General features: G+C 43.8%; 1 long non-coding RNA gene across 1 annotated transcript; it reads left to right on the top strand.

The window, feature by feature from the left end:
- LOC127593255 (uncharacterized) lies at positions 1–10,029 on the top strand. The gene is made up of 4 exons (XR_007960357.1): positions 1–248; positions 1,108–1,244; positions 3,462–3,572; positions 9,845–10,029. It is a non-coding gene; the product is annotated as an uncharacterized LOC127593255 (long non-coding RNA).
- Positions 10,030–15,659: the final 5,630 nt, after the last annotated feature.

Below are 15,659 nucleotides of genomic sequence, written 5' to 3' on the forward strand. Positions count from 1 at the left end.
TTCATGCCGAGCCATACAGACAATCTGCATTGATTCATCTGCCGGACATATCACCAATTCATTAGCGCTGTTGTGACATCTCAGACTCCACCCCCCACCCCCATCCAAAAAGACTCCATCAGCGGTTTTAATTAAAACAAACCAGGAAAAAAAAAAGTTAATAGAAAGACTACATTCAAGGACAAGAGCGCTATTGAGCGGCCAGCTAATAGAAGTCACAGATGACGGCTCAGGCTGGAGTGCATACGGTAAAAGCCGCTCTATATTTCTCATAATGTGCATCGCAGCAGAGTGGGGGGAGAGAAAAAAAAGGAGGGGAAAAATGCAGAGGTCGGCAATAATTTTCTGTAATTGAGACAAAGTTTCTCTTGCAGGGATTTAATGTAGCCACTAAGTGGGCAGGCAGGGCTTGGGACAACGTCGCTCTCAGTTGTCTTTTTAATGGCTTTTATGACATCAATCCTTCACATGTCTGAGCTGAAAGCTTCGTGGAGAAGTTAACTTTCTTTCAGGGGACTTGGGAAAACATGGTGCAACATTATGTCACTCGAGGGCGAAATGGAGAGTTTAGTGCGGTTCGGTGTAAGCGGGGTGGCATATTGCGACACTCTGAGGATTTTTTTTTTGGCATCGTTTTTTTTTATTAACTCTTAATGTTAAATGTTTGAAGTTGCTGGCTCCAAGTTTTAAACGCATATCTAAAAAATGGTCATTACATGTAATTTCATAAATCAAGTGATTTTTGCAAGACATTCTTAATGGTGAATAGAAACAATCTTTTAAACCATTGAACTCCTCCCTCCCAAAAAAGGAAAAAAAACCCAAAATCTTTGAAAAAATAATTTGATTTTGCATTTTTGTGAATTTCATTGGCGACCTTATTTTTGTACAATCTTATGTTTCTACCCTGACCTCATGTTTGTAACATTAATTTTTCCCGATTCTTTTTTTTAAGATAGTATTTTTAGGATTTAAATTTTTTTTAATTTTGTATTTTTATTTTTTCGCATTTCCAGTGAGTCACAAAATAAATGCATCAATAAAAGCGGTGATTTCTTGTATCGATGACCTTCGAAAGTCTTCATCATGCTTGTCGTCTTCTCGCAGTCGGTCGGGTTTGGAGGCTCCGCATCGAGAGATCAATGGCTGGGAAACGGAGACCGGTCACATTAATGGTGCGCATCATCTCAAAGGGCACTTTCCCTCCCAGGAAGCTTCACAACACAAACGGAGGAGAACCAGAGGTCAGTATACTATGCTGTAATCGCTCTTTATATCTGAATTTTAAAAGTTGTGTTGATCTAGCGCAGCAGAAAAGATTTTCTTTTTTTAAATAGGTGACATGTCTTTTAAAAAAATGAAATCCACATCCTGTATATTTTTAATTCAGCCCCCAAAGTCAGCTTCATTTAGCAACATGAAATTAGATTAGATTAGACGTACGTATTATGAGGGGACCCACCAAAAAAAAATTCTCAAGAACTCATTCCTGGCAGAAATTCTGCCACTTGGATTTGAAGTAGCCATTTTTGGATCATTTCATCCACTGCCAGGTGATCTACAAAGAATTTCACTTTGCAACATGAAAATTGGTAGACCTGTCTTATTCTGAGGAGTGCCACAAAAAAAAAATCTGAAGAACCCATACCATAAGACAAGGAACTGCAGGTGAAATGTCCACAGTAGATGTAATGACACCGCTTCCGACATTTTATTTTCTTTTGAAATCGCATCAAGTCGTCATCAGTATGGCAACACGCAGAGCGAAAAAGGCTTTTTGTGCGTTTCATCAGCCGGGGACGTTACCTTCAGACATGTCAAGGTTCCTCGGCACGCTGAAGCGCCTCCATTGGCGGCAAAATGATCTTCGATGATGAGCTCCGATTCCTGAAAAGCCCTGGTGGAGCGGAGAAGTCACCCCGTTGGGAATTCCTTTTTTTTTTTTTGTGACCTTTCCTCATCTGCCTTATCTCATGGGTGGTCTTTCGGGTAAAAGGAAACGTGAGGGTGCTAAAGAGCCGGTGGGTTTGACTTGTAGCCTTTGAAAGTTTTTTTTTTTTTTTAAATAATTCCCATCCCACGGAAGAACAAAGTTCCGATTTGTTCCAACTTACAACGTGGTAAATTTGAGGTTTTAGCGTGATCAATTTCACGTTATTTGAAAAATAAAGGCTATCTTAAATGTAGCTTTTTAACAGGTGAGGTTTTATGATCCAAAGTGATGAATTTTGCATTTTACCCTGATAAATGTCACGTTAAAACATGACAAAAGTCACACTTTAACGTGATCTTTTTCACATTATAAGATGTTTTATGGTCGGATTTATCACAATAAAACATATTTATCCCGTTAAATCTGATATTGAGCATTTATTTTGGGGCGGGGATGAAACAAAATATTTTTTTGGTCTGCTTTGAGTGTTGTTAAAAAATAAAAACATAAAAATAAAACATTCCGCCAGCGTGACAGTGTCAGATACGATTACTAGCAAAAGTGGAGGAAACAAGGAAGCTTTTAAGCCTCTGCAACTGAGCCTAATCCATCCGAATCAATACACCTGTGCTCCTCTCTCCATATTGGCGACACGGGCTAATCATGCGTTTCTCCATCATGGCGGCCCTTTGCCCCCACTTCACCTTCCTTGCATTTCGAGGTCCGGCGCGTTATTGATTGTCGGGGGTGACGAGTAAGTTAATAAGCTTGGGAGTCATCCATCAGCGGGCTAGAGACTGGAACTGCGCGCGACAGCCTTAATCAAGTCATCCTCCGCAGTCGGGCTTGCCGACGCTAATTAAAAGTTTCCAAATAAATAAATAAAGCGATAGGGCGCAAGCAAAAAGGAAGAAGAGTTAGGGAGCGTCCTTTAGAAAAACAACAACAACAAAAAAACACTTTTTCTCTTTAGTTAATCAGAAATACGATGGGGGGGGGGGGGGGGAAGCTCATGACGGGCCATCCATCCCAAACACAACCAAACCACACACACTTTTACCATCCTGCTTCCCTTTATGGCGCCTATGGGCCAATAAACACCAGGGGGCCATATTTCAAGGGGTGAAGCCAAAAAGGATGAGCTCATTTGGGCTCAAATGAGGGAGGGGACGGAGATGGGGATGTTTTGAGTGATTATGTGACTGCGGATGTTTGCTAACAAGCTCCCGTTGTTAGCAAAGTCTGCCTTACCGTTTGCTTGAAATTAGGGAAAAAAAGCACTCTATAATGTTCAACTTTATAAAAGCGTACAGTCATAACATCATTAAATACAATTAATCATAATTCAACAGTTTTTGTGTTCAGATGGCTATTGTTAGAAGGGTAACAAGACGGCAACCAAGATGCTAATTGTTAGCTCGCGTGCCGGTGGAGTTTCCCATTGTATGCTAGCATTCGGGTAGCAAAGGCTGTAGCTGCTTTAAATACACAACATGTAATTGTCTTTGACTAATGCTTTGTTTGACAGGAACCTTTTCTGAAGAATATATATGACAAGAAACGTCCCGCAGAAATTTGGTATGGGCTTGCTGATTCCTCCAAATCCGAAAGCTGCATTTGTGAAGACATCATGGGCCAGGTAGGCTTGTTTTGCACATTTCTTGGGACCTTTGTTCCCCATGAAAATGAACTTCTTTCCATGGTCTCATTCCAAATAAGTACCGAATGTATGTGTGTCAAAAGAAAATTCTTCATTTTTGGACTTTGTTTTTGGAATAGAAATGAGCTGAAAAATTAAACATTAGAATGAGGAAAAGTCAATATAAAAAATAATGTGGGCTTTATTTTTTTAAATCAGCATTATCTTGAAATAGGAATCAGTTGAATGGATTTGTATAGTATAAAACTCTCAAAGGTGTGACTTTGGTGGTTGTTGAAGCTTTATTAATGACCATAACATCTGCGCTAATTTCAGTTAGCATGTCTATGGCGTTTCACATTCTTATGTGTTAGCATTAAAATAGCTGATTCTCCGGTTAGATAAAAACTTTTTTGGTGAGGCGGGGAGCAATCCCCATTTTTTTTCTCATTGCAATTACAATGGGCGTCAATTAATAGCGAGGGCTCCATGGGAGTTTCGTTTTTGACAACTAAATCGATACTTTTGTCTGCCCCCCTCGTTTCTAATCAGGCAGCGCAAAGGGCAGCCCAGACACTGATCCCCCTCTGGGAGTCCAACCAAGCACCGCAATCACACGTTTCGCTACAGCTTATAATTAGCGCCACGAGCACAACAAACAATTCAACAAAAAGAGCAACAGGGGCGTGGCTAATGGCGGCTGCTAATCCCGCACGTATTTGTGTTTGCGCGCGCCCGTGTGTGTGTGTGTGAAGTCCCAAAGAGCAAGTCAATTACGGCCTCCGCGGATCCGTTAGCCGGTTGTGATCGGCGGATCAGCGGGTCGATGGTGAACAACCACAGAGGGTTTGTTTAAGCTTGGCGATCATTAATGTGTGCCCTGCACTGCAAACTCACCTACAGAAACACACAGACACGGCTGAGGCTACGTTCCAGAAAATTGGGAAATGGCGAACGCCAAGGTATTTTGTAACTTTTTTTTTGGTTTCTCATTTTTGTGACTTGCATGCTGCATTCATGACATACGGGTCATTACATAATGTTTTTCGACAGCACTACAACTTTTATTTTTCATTATCTGTTTTACTCTCCTTTTTGTAAAACTCATGCTGTTTTCAAGTAACCTGGGAAATTACGATTTTGTTACTGTTTTATGCCATAACAAACCTTTTTTTAAATTTTCTGCACGGCAAATCCTTTTTTTTTTTAACTGTGACATGTTTACTGTTAAACTCATCCTGCATTTATTTAACCTGGGGAGATAATTTTCTTATTCATTTTTGCCATATTCAGTTTTACGCGAAATGCTTCTTCATTTTTTTTTTTTTACATGACAGTTTCAACAGTTTGAAGAGAAACTGGTTCATTTTTGCCCCTTCAACTTTCCGGCCGACTTGAACTCAACATTATCCCCAGGCCAGTGTGTGCCTTTTTGCAGCATGTTGCGTAACAGATGCTGCATCTGCACTGATGCTCACGTCATGATTGACAAAGAGCCGTCTGAATGGGATTCAATAAAAGCCACTGATCATCTTCGTCTTCAATTAACGGTTGACTAATAAATGACAGGCTTCTTGTTTAGAATGTGGGGCCGGGGGTAGGGGGGTCACAACAGCTCCTCCCCAACCCCACCCAGAGCGACAAGGCACACTTAACGAAATATGCGAGACATCCTTTATATCCAAAAATGTAAATGCAACTTCATGATGAGTCAATAATTGTCAAAAAAACTGCGCTGACGTTTTTTGTTCTTCTTTCAAATTCACACGTAAGGTTGCCACCATCTAGAGGGCCATAGTGGATTTACATCCAATAAAATCAAGCGTTCAACAAAAAATATAGCTCTTGACTAGACGAGTAGATGGTTTTATTTTAACTTGGGTGTAATCTATTAAATCTGCAAGAAGCCTCATTATGTCCATAGTGGGTTTATTTTACCACCCTTCCCCATCTCCTACAAAAATACAAAACTTTTTTTGACAACATTCCTGCTTTACCAATCCTTCTTACACTGTTTGATCAGAAAAAAAACGTGAATGATAATATCCTTCTCCGAGGACCCCGAATGGCCTCCCGCTGAGAACTGGAATGCACGTTGAATGTTGTTCCATCTCTCAGCATGGGAGCGCGCTTGCGTGTGCGTGCTATCAGTGTTAAGCATCAGCGCGAAGAGAAAGGACTGCATTATTCTTCATGTCTTCGTCGTTGATTAGGAAGCCACCTTTTGTCATTCAGTGGGTGGCTCGGCTTTAGCATAAGCATGGAATGGGAGTTAGGAGAGCCCAATCTGCTCCAATTGCTCATCATGGTGGGGGTCTTTATTTTTAGCCGGTGGTGGGGGTCATGGCTTCCCCTTGCATTTTTTTTTACATACAATCACACCAGCACCCTCCGGTTGGGATTCGTATGCATCAGCTGCTCGCTGGGCAAGCGTCGGCTGAAAAGGCTCATTTAGGGAGCAAGCGCGACTGTATGCGGTTCTAAACATACAACACAAAAGATTCTAAGCCAGGCCTTTTTTTCTTTTTTTTTCTTGGAAGGTGCTCAAAAGAGGAGCTGCAGAAAAACACAAACAGAAAAACGTAAAATAGCGCCGCAGCCGACTACAAACGATACTAAGTTGAACCATTTAAAAAAATAATAATTTGTATTGCAATATAAATGAATGACTGGCCACCCTGTTGGTTTACTAAAACAAAGTAATGGCGACATCCTCTAGGCTTTCTTTAGCGGTCCAAATATTTTGCAACATGAAGCACTCTGCTTCTCAACGCTTCCCGTCACACCAGGCCTCGCCTCATTTTACCGTACATGTCGCAGCAACTAGCCATGGCTGAATAATGTTTTCGTGTATGTGTGCGTGCATGTTGCATTAATGAACATGGGTCAGCGTCAGAGAACCAGACAGACTTTGATTAGCGATTCCTGTCCGTGTCAATGAAGTGGGAACGTTTGACAGGAAGAGTGTGTGCGCCCCCTCCTCCACGCTGGCTTTTTCCTCTCCCAAGGCCAGCGGGAACATTTGCGGCTGATGTCGACGATTTAAGTTTCACTTGAGCATAAAAATGATATGAAATGTTAATAATAGCAACCAAAGACCTCCCAAACTAAACAATCATCTTTATCGTTTACAAAATAATAGGCTATACATTGGTGCCTCTAGATACAAGTTTTAATTTATTCTGTAACGTTCATATTTTACACACGCAACCAAATCCTCTTACCCCACTAAAATGAATACAAATGCAATCATTCCACTGCCAACCCGTCCCAAAACACCCGCATTTATTTTTTACAGGTTTCTTCATTTTAATAAAATGCCCTCAACACCTAGTGGACTATATAAAAACACAGTACATATAAACTTGACTTGCACCTAATGTTATCTTCTTCGAAACCATTTTGATTTGCATTACTGCCACCAGTTACCCCCCTTTTCTTGATTGAGCAATTCAATTCACAAACAAATGTTGGGAAGAACAAAGTAGACACAGTATTCAAATATAAAACATATACAACCTAATAAATTTAATAGACGCCAACTCAGTTAAGTCCGTCTACTCGGTCGCCATCTTGCGCCCCCCCCCGCCCGCCAATTGCTATTGTCCTTCCTCTCGATGTGAATTGATTGTGGCTGGATGTTGTGAAGTTCGTTGCCGCCATCTAGCGGTGGGCTTTCGAATCGTATTCACTTGCCCGGGTTTCACATGCTAAACTTTCCTGTCAGCAGAAGTTTGATTTCATGTAGTATATAGTTCCCTCATAGATCTCTAGTCTCTACGTTTGTTTGATTTTTCTGGAAATTGATTTAAAACAAAAAAAGCGCTTCAAATTCCTTTTTGTCTCCAGAGTCGGCGATTTCTTTGTCGTGGAAGTGTTCTCTGCCAAAGCATCTTTTTCCTCTCAAAATAAACAAATACACACATATGCTTGCATTTTACAATTTCGCAAATATTGTATTGCATCTGCGGTTGAACCTTTCCTTTGTCACGGTACTTTAACCGTGTCAAAATTTACAGCTGCAGCTCATTCCTCTATAGCGGTCTTACAGCGTTACTGGGCCACCATCTGGTGGTCGATGAGTTGAATACATCTTCTTTAGGCGTGTCCCTTTTCAGATGAGTTGAATACATCTGGTTTTAAAAAAATCGCTGATGTACTACATACGCAATTCATATGTGTGTGTCATTTTTTAACAGTAGCATAGTCTTGTTCCAGTAATGGAGTTGCACGTCACTGGAGTCGTTTGTAGCAATGTTTTGTCAGCTGCTGCAGTTTCTCCTCCTTCAGTTCTTTCAGATCACACAAGAATACAAATTTTATGTACAAATCAGAATTACTAGAGTATTTCCCATACACTTTATTAACCTTACTGAGTTTCAATTGGTAGCAGATAAGAACCCCGAAATATGATTTGCAAAAAAAAACCCCACACATTTTGTGTGAAAAAAAATGTGAAAATAAACGTTGAGTCAATCGTGTGACGTCACACCCTTACCCCCACAGTTATTTTTATGCGGTGCCAGATTGGTGCTGAAATTAGTGAGGAAAAAAGGGTAGTTGTGCGTTTTACAAGGGATTAAGATAATTAAAACAGGTCATCAGAATATTAAAATTGCAAATAGTGCGATGTGCTGTCTTATTTAATAATGTTGCTATTGAAATCAGTTACATATTACAATATTACATATTTAGTGTGCCGAATGGCGTTTGTGTGTGATATTTAAATCAGTTATACTGTATAGTTTATATTACATATCTAGTGTGCTGAATGGCGTTTGTGTGTGACCAGCTGTCGAGATGACGTATAGCGGAGTCCTCTTCCACAGGCCGCCATAGTGGGCCGAAATGCATGCCGGTACAAAAAGTACGGAGGTTTCGTGTCTCGTTTATTCGATGTCACTACGTCGGTGTAATACCGTTACTGAAAACGTAGTAGTGCTAATTTTCCAGTTTGTTTGCGGTAAATGTAACGTGTTTTGTTTATATTAGGTTTTTAACGTTAGCTAATTATGTCACCAAAAACTGGAAACTACTACTCCCAAGATGGCTGACGTTGTCAACAATTCACAACTGGTGGCGCGATGCGTTCAAGGTACTTCATTTCTTCAAAAACACATATTTTTCGTCGCCTTGTAAACTATTGCAACTATTTATTTATAGGCTACGAATTAATATTAAAATAAGTTTTGAATGGGAGTAGTGTGTGCATATTTCCTTTGGTGTAGCTTTTGGTGGCGAAACTGCAAAAGTTGCCTAATTTAATACGGTCCGTGGAGGCGGCGCCAACAGCACCAGTTCTGCGCATCAAACCGATTTCATTCAGCGAGCGCCCGCTACAAGGACAACAACAGACTACCTCTTTTGGGCCCCGTGTGAGTACAGCCGCCCTTTAAAGTTATTCTCAGCAACACATTCAAATGTATCGCCTCTTCGGGACAAATTCGTACGATATTATCTATATTGTGGCGTTGTCGCGGCGCGTTTGTCGTCAGAGTGACTGAGTGAGACGTTTAGTGACAGCGTGCTCTTTTGTTCTCCAATTGTGTTTGTGTGAGGTGACAAAGGGAGAGATGCTGCAGTTTATTTTTTTAATTTCAGTTTTAGTCTTTTGGGATGTTTTGACAAACTCGTCACTTGGTCGTACGCTTTGTTTGTGGTGTTTGCGGTCGGCTGTTGGTTTAGAATTCAGTAGTTTCGTGATTAAAAAGTGTGCATCCGAGACCATTTGGTCAACGCAGGCAAACTGCACACGGAAATGATATCAGGAATTGTGACAGTAAACAAAATAATAATTTTTAATATCGTTTTTTATTCATACTCTATTTTTTTCAAACTCAACATTAATTCAAGTGTACATAGACCAAACAAAATGAAAATATGCAGTGCACAATATTTTTTACAGAGCAACAACGGTGTCTTCACTAAATTGATGATGCAAAATAACATGACGTAAAAAGTACATTCTCCCAAGAAGATTCTTCCAAAATGTAAAATTTCACCAGGGGATAAAACAAGCCACAGAGCAAACTTGGCAAGTGGGGAAAAAAATCCAAAATAATTATTTATTTTGTTTGTATTGTAATTTTCCCATATGCAACTTTTAAAAATCATGATCCTCGATGAGAAGAATACAGTTGTGTGTGTAAAAAGCTTTTCAACCTGAAAGGATTCAGCATCTGAATTGCCTGGCCTCAGGATTTCCTGAGGCGTAAAGTGCACACGTCCTTATTCTGGACACCATCAATACTTGTTGTTTGTTGTGTCTCTAGGCTGCTGCTCTGCTGTGGAACAAAGAAAATGAGCATCTAACAAAGAGCCATAACACGCAGCACCACAATGGGTGTCTAAATCAGACAGAAATCAGATTATCTTTTTTTCCTCCAAGATTCAGAACTCATGGACTGTATTCACAGGTTTTGATTATTGGCTTGTTAGGATCATTTGATTCTTGGTCCGCTGTACGTTCGGTCATGTTCGCCAGGCAGAAACGTCCTTGATTTGCATCCTAGATGCCAACCAATTCTCAGCCAAGCATACCTTCAGGTAGCCTCCCCCCCTCACCGCAAATAGGTAAAGAGCCAGAGGGTCGGGAGGGGGGTACTTGTGGTGAGAGAGAGCTCCTCGTTACGTAGGGATCAATCTCTGCGCTTTATTTCCTCTGACCTGTCATGCAACTTTGGCCCGGCGTTGCTGCGGCAACCCGGTGTCATCACAACCTCTCTAGCTGGACACCCTCTGCTGCCCTTCTGTATTGTCCATTTTAGGATGTCCATTTGTGTTTGGACGATTTGGGGGTTACCCGCTATCCGTTCAACATGGTCGGCCAATGTCCGAGGATTAGCCGTTCTCAAACTTGGAAAGGCACGCTTGAGTTGTGCGACAAGAGCGCCTTGTGCACGTTCCCTATAAAGAGTCAATGTCCGCTGCTACTTGGACACCGTGACCTCATATTTGACCTCAAAATGGCAGCCGCCTCCTCAACGTTCACGATGAGCGTCATGGATTCTCCCAGCTTGAGATGAGCAGCACACGTGCGTCGCCGTTATTTTGACACTCGTGAATTGCTAATAAGTAGTAGAGGTCAACGGCCTAAACCGGGTTTGTTGTGTGTGCTTTATGGATTTGCTTTGCTTACTTTGTTTCGTAATAACTAGGCTTGCTGACCTCGATGAGCCTCAGTGGGCTGTCTTCCTCCCGCAAGGGCTGACGGATCATGCTACGCCGTCCGGCCACTCCGGTTTCACCATATTAGCTTGTTCCACACCGGGGTTCAATACTAACCCCCCCGCCCCCCTTCTGTCTTTCCTCGAATTTTTCTTTCAACGGGGAAAGGGTTCTCTGGAACCTCATTTCATCACCAAGTCGAGATTTATACTGCTTAAGCGGGACGCAAATAGAATTAAGTCAAGTGAAATGTAATAGTTTGTTTAATTATCGTTCAAGTGAGTGTAAACAAGGTCAGAAAATTATTGCAAAACCTCAACGTTATTTACTACACGACTATTTGACATTTCAGGGCAGATTTGAGCACGTTGACCCACATGGTTTGCTTTCGCGGGCCACATAAAATGACTGGGCGGGCCGGATCTGGCCCCCGGTGCCTTGAGTTTGACACCGGTCATCTAAGCGATGATCAATTAATTATCCTGCGGCCTGCAATGTGTTAAGAGTGATTTCTCCCGCCAGGGAAGCGTTCGAGCGAATGTTAAAGATGTTCAGGCTTACGGTGTGATGTCGAGCCAATCAGGAAGCTCGCTGAAGCTGCTGCTGATAAAAGTGACCGGGCGAAAACAAGCTAACAGTTAGCCTAACTTCGTCTAGTTCTTCCACCAGCACTCTTTTGTTCGTCTTTGTATTTTCCGGTAGTCCATCTTCAGTTTTTTTTTTCCTCGTGTGCGTGTGTGTGCGCTTTTTGAACCATCGGTTAAAACCTGCTGTACGGTTCGACCCGCCATACATGGCGTCATGGATGCTTGTCGTTCAGGGTTGTCCTTGGCGCCATTTTGCGCGGACTCCACTCGAGGCCATGTGACCTTTCTGTTTCCAAGTCTGCGCCACGATAGCGCTCAAGGCCTCAGTGTGTTTGTACCGTGTTCTTCCCCTCCCTCGTTGCAAGTGTGGGAGTCTTGTTTGTTTCCACGGGCGGAGGTCTTACTCACTTTTCACGTCTTAGCGCAGCGTGTGTGCGTTTGTGTTTGTGTGTGTGTGTGTGTGTAGTCGGCGCTCGGCGTGATTTGCTGGATGCCCACCGGCCATTATCAGCGCACTGGCCGGAATGTTTTGACAGTGTGGGAAGGTTCCTGGGGAAATGCCACAAGCGAGGTTGTGATTACAGGAACACTGAGAAACCTTTTGTTTTCAGCTATGCCGCTGGAGGGGGAGAAGAAAAAAAATTGGAGGTATTATTTTCCCCTTTGTTCTTGCTCACTCTTTGGACCGCATTGTTTCACCTAATCCTCCTTTCACCCCCACCCCCGGTTGGATGGAAATTCAAAAAATTCCACCAAAGAATACTGATTAATTACCCGCAAAAATCGATGGGAGCCTCGGCGATGCATCGAACGATATGATCAGTTAATGTTTTTGTTAAATAATACCGAAGTAGCGCAACGTGGCAGAACACATTCCCTCTTTCTTATCGCTAAGTTTCCTTAACTCATTTAGTACCAGCCAATTCTGGACCAAGTCTGAAAAGACGTTTAAAAACGTCTTTGGGAGTGAATGAGTTAAAAACGTCTTTGGGAGTGAACGGGTTAAAAAAGGTCAACTGAGGTCATGAACAAATCGGAAGAGGAGCACCCAGGTTCCCAGAAGTCCCCACGACTATGAACAAATTCCAGATCGCAGACACGGAGGACTTAGCGATGATGCTAACCTCCTGTTAACCTCCCGCCAAAGATAGTCTGGAGGATGCAATCTGTCTGATGTGAAAATGATGTATCGTTTGCATCGTACCTTGTCGTCAAAATCATTCCGTACGTGGCTCCTGAACTACAAAGAGTTTGACACCTTTCTGCGTCGAGATGAAAATTATTTGCCATCTTAGCTGGTTAGCTTACACGATCCAGCTACAAATTGTCGTTCGTTGCGGTTGCCTGGCTTTTGTTTTCCCGAACGCGCTCAAGTCGTCCATCATTTATTTTCCGGCATTGACGATCTGTTTATGTTTCTTGATCGGCTTTGTCCCTTGCTGGCCATAGGCAGTCGTTCTCATCTTGAAGTCCTCCCCGTCTGTTCCGAACGTTCCCAATCTTGAGGGAGACGTACGGCTCGCCTGACCGCACCCGGCCGGACGGCTGTTGCGAGATCAGAAAAGATGCAGCCTGACAGGCGGGAACGTCGCGGCAACTTTCTCGTCCGGATGCCGGGGCCGTTCTCGTGGATTCCACGACGTGACTAAAAATAGCATTGCCTATCAGTCCCAACTTTTGTCCAGTGTGGCGGGACCTCGATGCCCTCAGGTTTGGGAACATTCCGCAATCGCTTTCCAGCGGACTGGTGTTTGCACATCTGCGATTGTGTGCAAAGACAAACACTTCCCTGCTAAAGCTCTGTTGCCCTGACAGCGGATAAGCGGTAGAAAATGGATGGATGGATGGATGGACAGATATGTTATTATGGCTACACGACACGATCTGAGCGCTCGTGGAGTGTACCGTTCTCGAGTACCGCTCTTGAGTACAAAGGGGGTCAAATTATTCCCGTGGTAATGGCTGCCAATGGATGTGCAAGGGTCGGAGGCTGAAAAGGCTGCAGGTGCGAGCTCATTGGCGAGCCGACGTGATGACGTCTACCTTAAGATGCTTCATTCGCCCACCACCCTCTTCGGGGCAGTCAAGTGGCGATGATGAGCAAGCCACATTGTGGAAGGCCGGACTTGCGAGGGGTTAATATAAAAATCCTGCTGTGTGAATGTCCACCGTATCACATTTTTGAAAAAAAGGGAGAATCCCGCTGCGAGGATCCTGCGAGATCTCCTTTTGGGCGAGGTGGAGAGCGTTGAGTGTCAGTGTGAAAAGGGTTGTAAAAGCAAACAACGGTGATCGTTATTTTGATTATCGGGAGTCAACACCAATGTGGGAAATCAAAGTGTGGAAAGGGGAAGGATTTCGCACATTCCGATTGGCTCTTTTCGGTGATTTTCCATCATTTCTTGGTCTTGAAAGAGAAACGAGCAGCTCAATGCGGCTTTTGACAGCGAGGTGTCAAAAACTCGCAGTGCCCTTTGCCAGCTTTGCTCTCCGAGGGGGATAAAGTGGGCATGTCGCCTTTTGAATATGTGATGATACAAATTGAGCCAAATTTTGGGCATCACAGCCATCGTGAGTCTTTAGCCACTTTTGGGAGTTCACGTCTGTACGACTGCACAGCGGACGTCATTCAGAAGCTGGTTTGCTTCTGTCATGATAAAAAAAAAAAAAGCTTTTATAAAGTGTGAATGATGCGATATGGCACACGGCGTTAAAGAACTTGACATCTCGCCGCCTCTGGCTCTGCTGGAGATGAGGAGCAGACTTTTTATCTCCTTCATTTTCTGATACAGTGAAGGGAACATTTGTCTGACAAGCCGTGTGGATATTCTAGTGTCTCGTCCCCCCCACCCGGCCCCTCCTCAACACAGGATTTCATTTTTTTTGGTCTTACAGAGTGAGTAACTTGGGCACCAGAGATCTTACATATTGTCTGTGTAACCCTAAAAAGTCCACAACCGCAGAACGAGCGTCTCGGGAGGCCGGCCGAACTAAGAAAGTGGTATTTATTCCGCTCGGTTGATTTCTGTGCCGACCTTGTGACCGGTCGTGTCTCGACTTAACGGGAAAGATCGTGTGTGGCCGCCTGCGCCGATGTGGGAAGGGCTTGATGGTTTTCATCTCTTTCAAGTCTAAGCTCCCACTAGTCCGTACCAGTCGGTACCAACGAGCCGCCTGGATCAAACATTTTTACCGGCGGTCTTTCATTCGTGAAAACATTCCGTGCGGCACGCTCGCTGCGTCCCGTCGGCCGCTTCCGCGCCAGTTCAAGTTTGCGCTCTGGATTTTTGCTCCCGTAAAACCCAAAAGGGGAACTCCAACCCAAAGATGTCGAAGCTTTACGGTTTCGTGGCGTCCATTTTATTTCGCCGTGAATGCGTTTGTCCGCATCCTGTAAGAAGACACCGCCCATTTGCCATGTCAGCTAGTTGCCACGGCGATGCCGTTTCATTGTCACTCTTATCCCATTGAATCAGGGAATGTCTAAAAAGGCTTTTTTTCCCCCTCCCATATCGCAGAATAACGCCAAGACGAGAAAGCGGCGCGGCGTTTTGTCAATTAAACAAGGTTGTCCGTGTTTTCCCAAGGTTTCCGCGTGACATCGTCGGTAGATTGTTTGCATGCCGAGCGGGCCCGACAGTCATTTATCAAAGTTATCCGGCAACGGAACGAAAGAGACGACGAAGCCGGTAGCCACTTTTCCAAGAGAACAATCCAATGATTTATTCGTTTGGTCACTTGTATCTTGTATAACAAGTAATTAAATCACATCATTAGCCCCCAAGTAATGACTTTGGCCACCGGGGGGGGGGGGGGGGGGGGGGTCGCGGAGGGGGCGGGGCTGCTTTGTTAGTCGGTGTGCTTTCTCATCAACTGTTTAGCTGGCGCCCTCGTCAAGAGTATGGGGAGGGGAGGTCAGCGGAGCTCAGGAGGGAGCAACGAGGCAAATTGGAGTGGGCTGGGTTAAGCTCCGCTGACCCCCCACGTTTCATTGTGATGCAGTCCAAGCGGTTCCGTGCGCCGCACCTCGCAGGATATCGGAGAAAAGACATGTACATTCGCGGCCTCCTTTCGCTTCATGTTCAGGCAAACCCGCTCATCGGCCGCCTTTTCCGATGTTTTTTTGTTTTGTTTTTTGCCGTCGCTTGCCCAAGCGTCTGTTTTCGCGTCGCCTCCGCTTTCTCCCCTCATGGGACACGCTTCCTTCCATTTTGCCGCTCTCTTTCTCTCTCTCTCTGGACTATTCCCGTGCGATTTTGAAGAAGTCGGCCTTGGTCTCGGTACTTGCGGCTACTTGTCACGCGCATCCGAATGCAAAGGGAAAAACTGCCAC

Source organism: Hippocampus zosterae, chromosome 20, assembly GCF_025434085.1.
Source record: "Hippocampus zosterae strain Florida chromosome 20, ASM2543408v3, whole genome shotgun sequence".
Taxonomy (NCBI): Eukaryota; Metazoa; Chordata; class Actinopteri; order Syngnathiformes; family Syngnathidae; genus Hippocampus; species Hippocampus zosterae.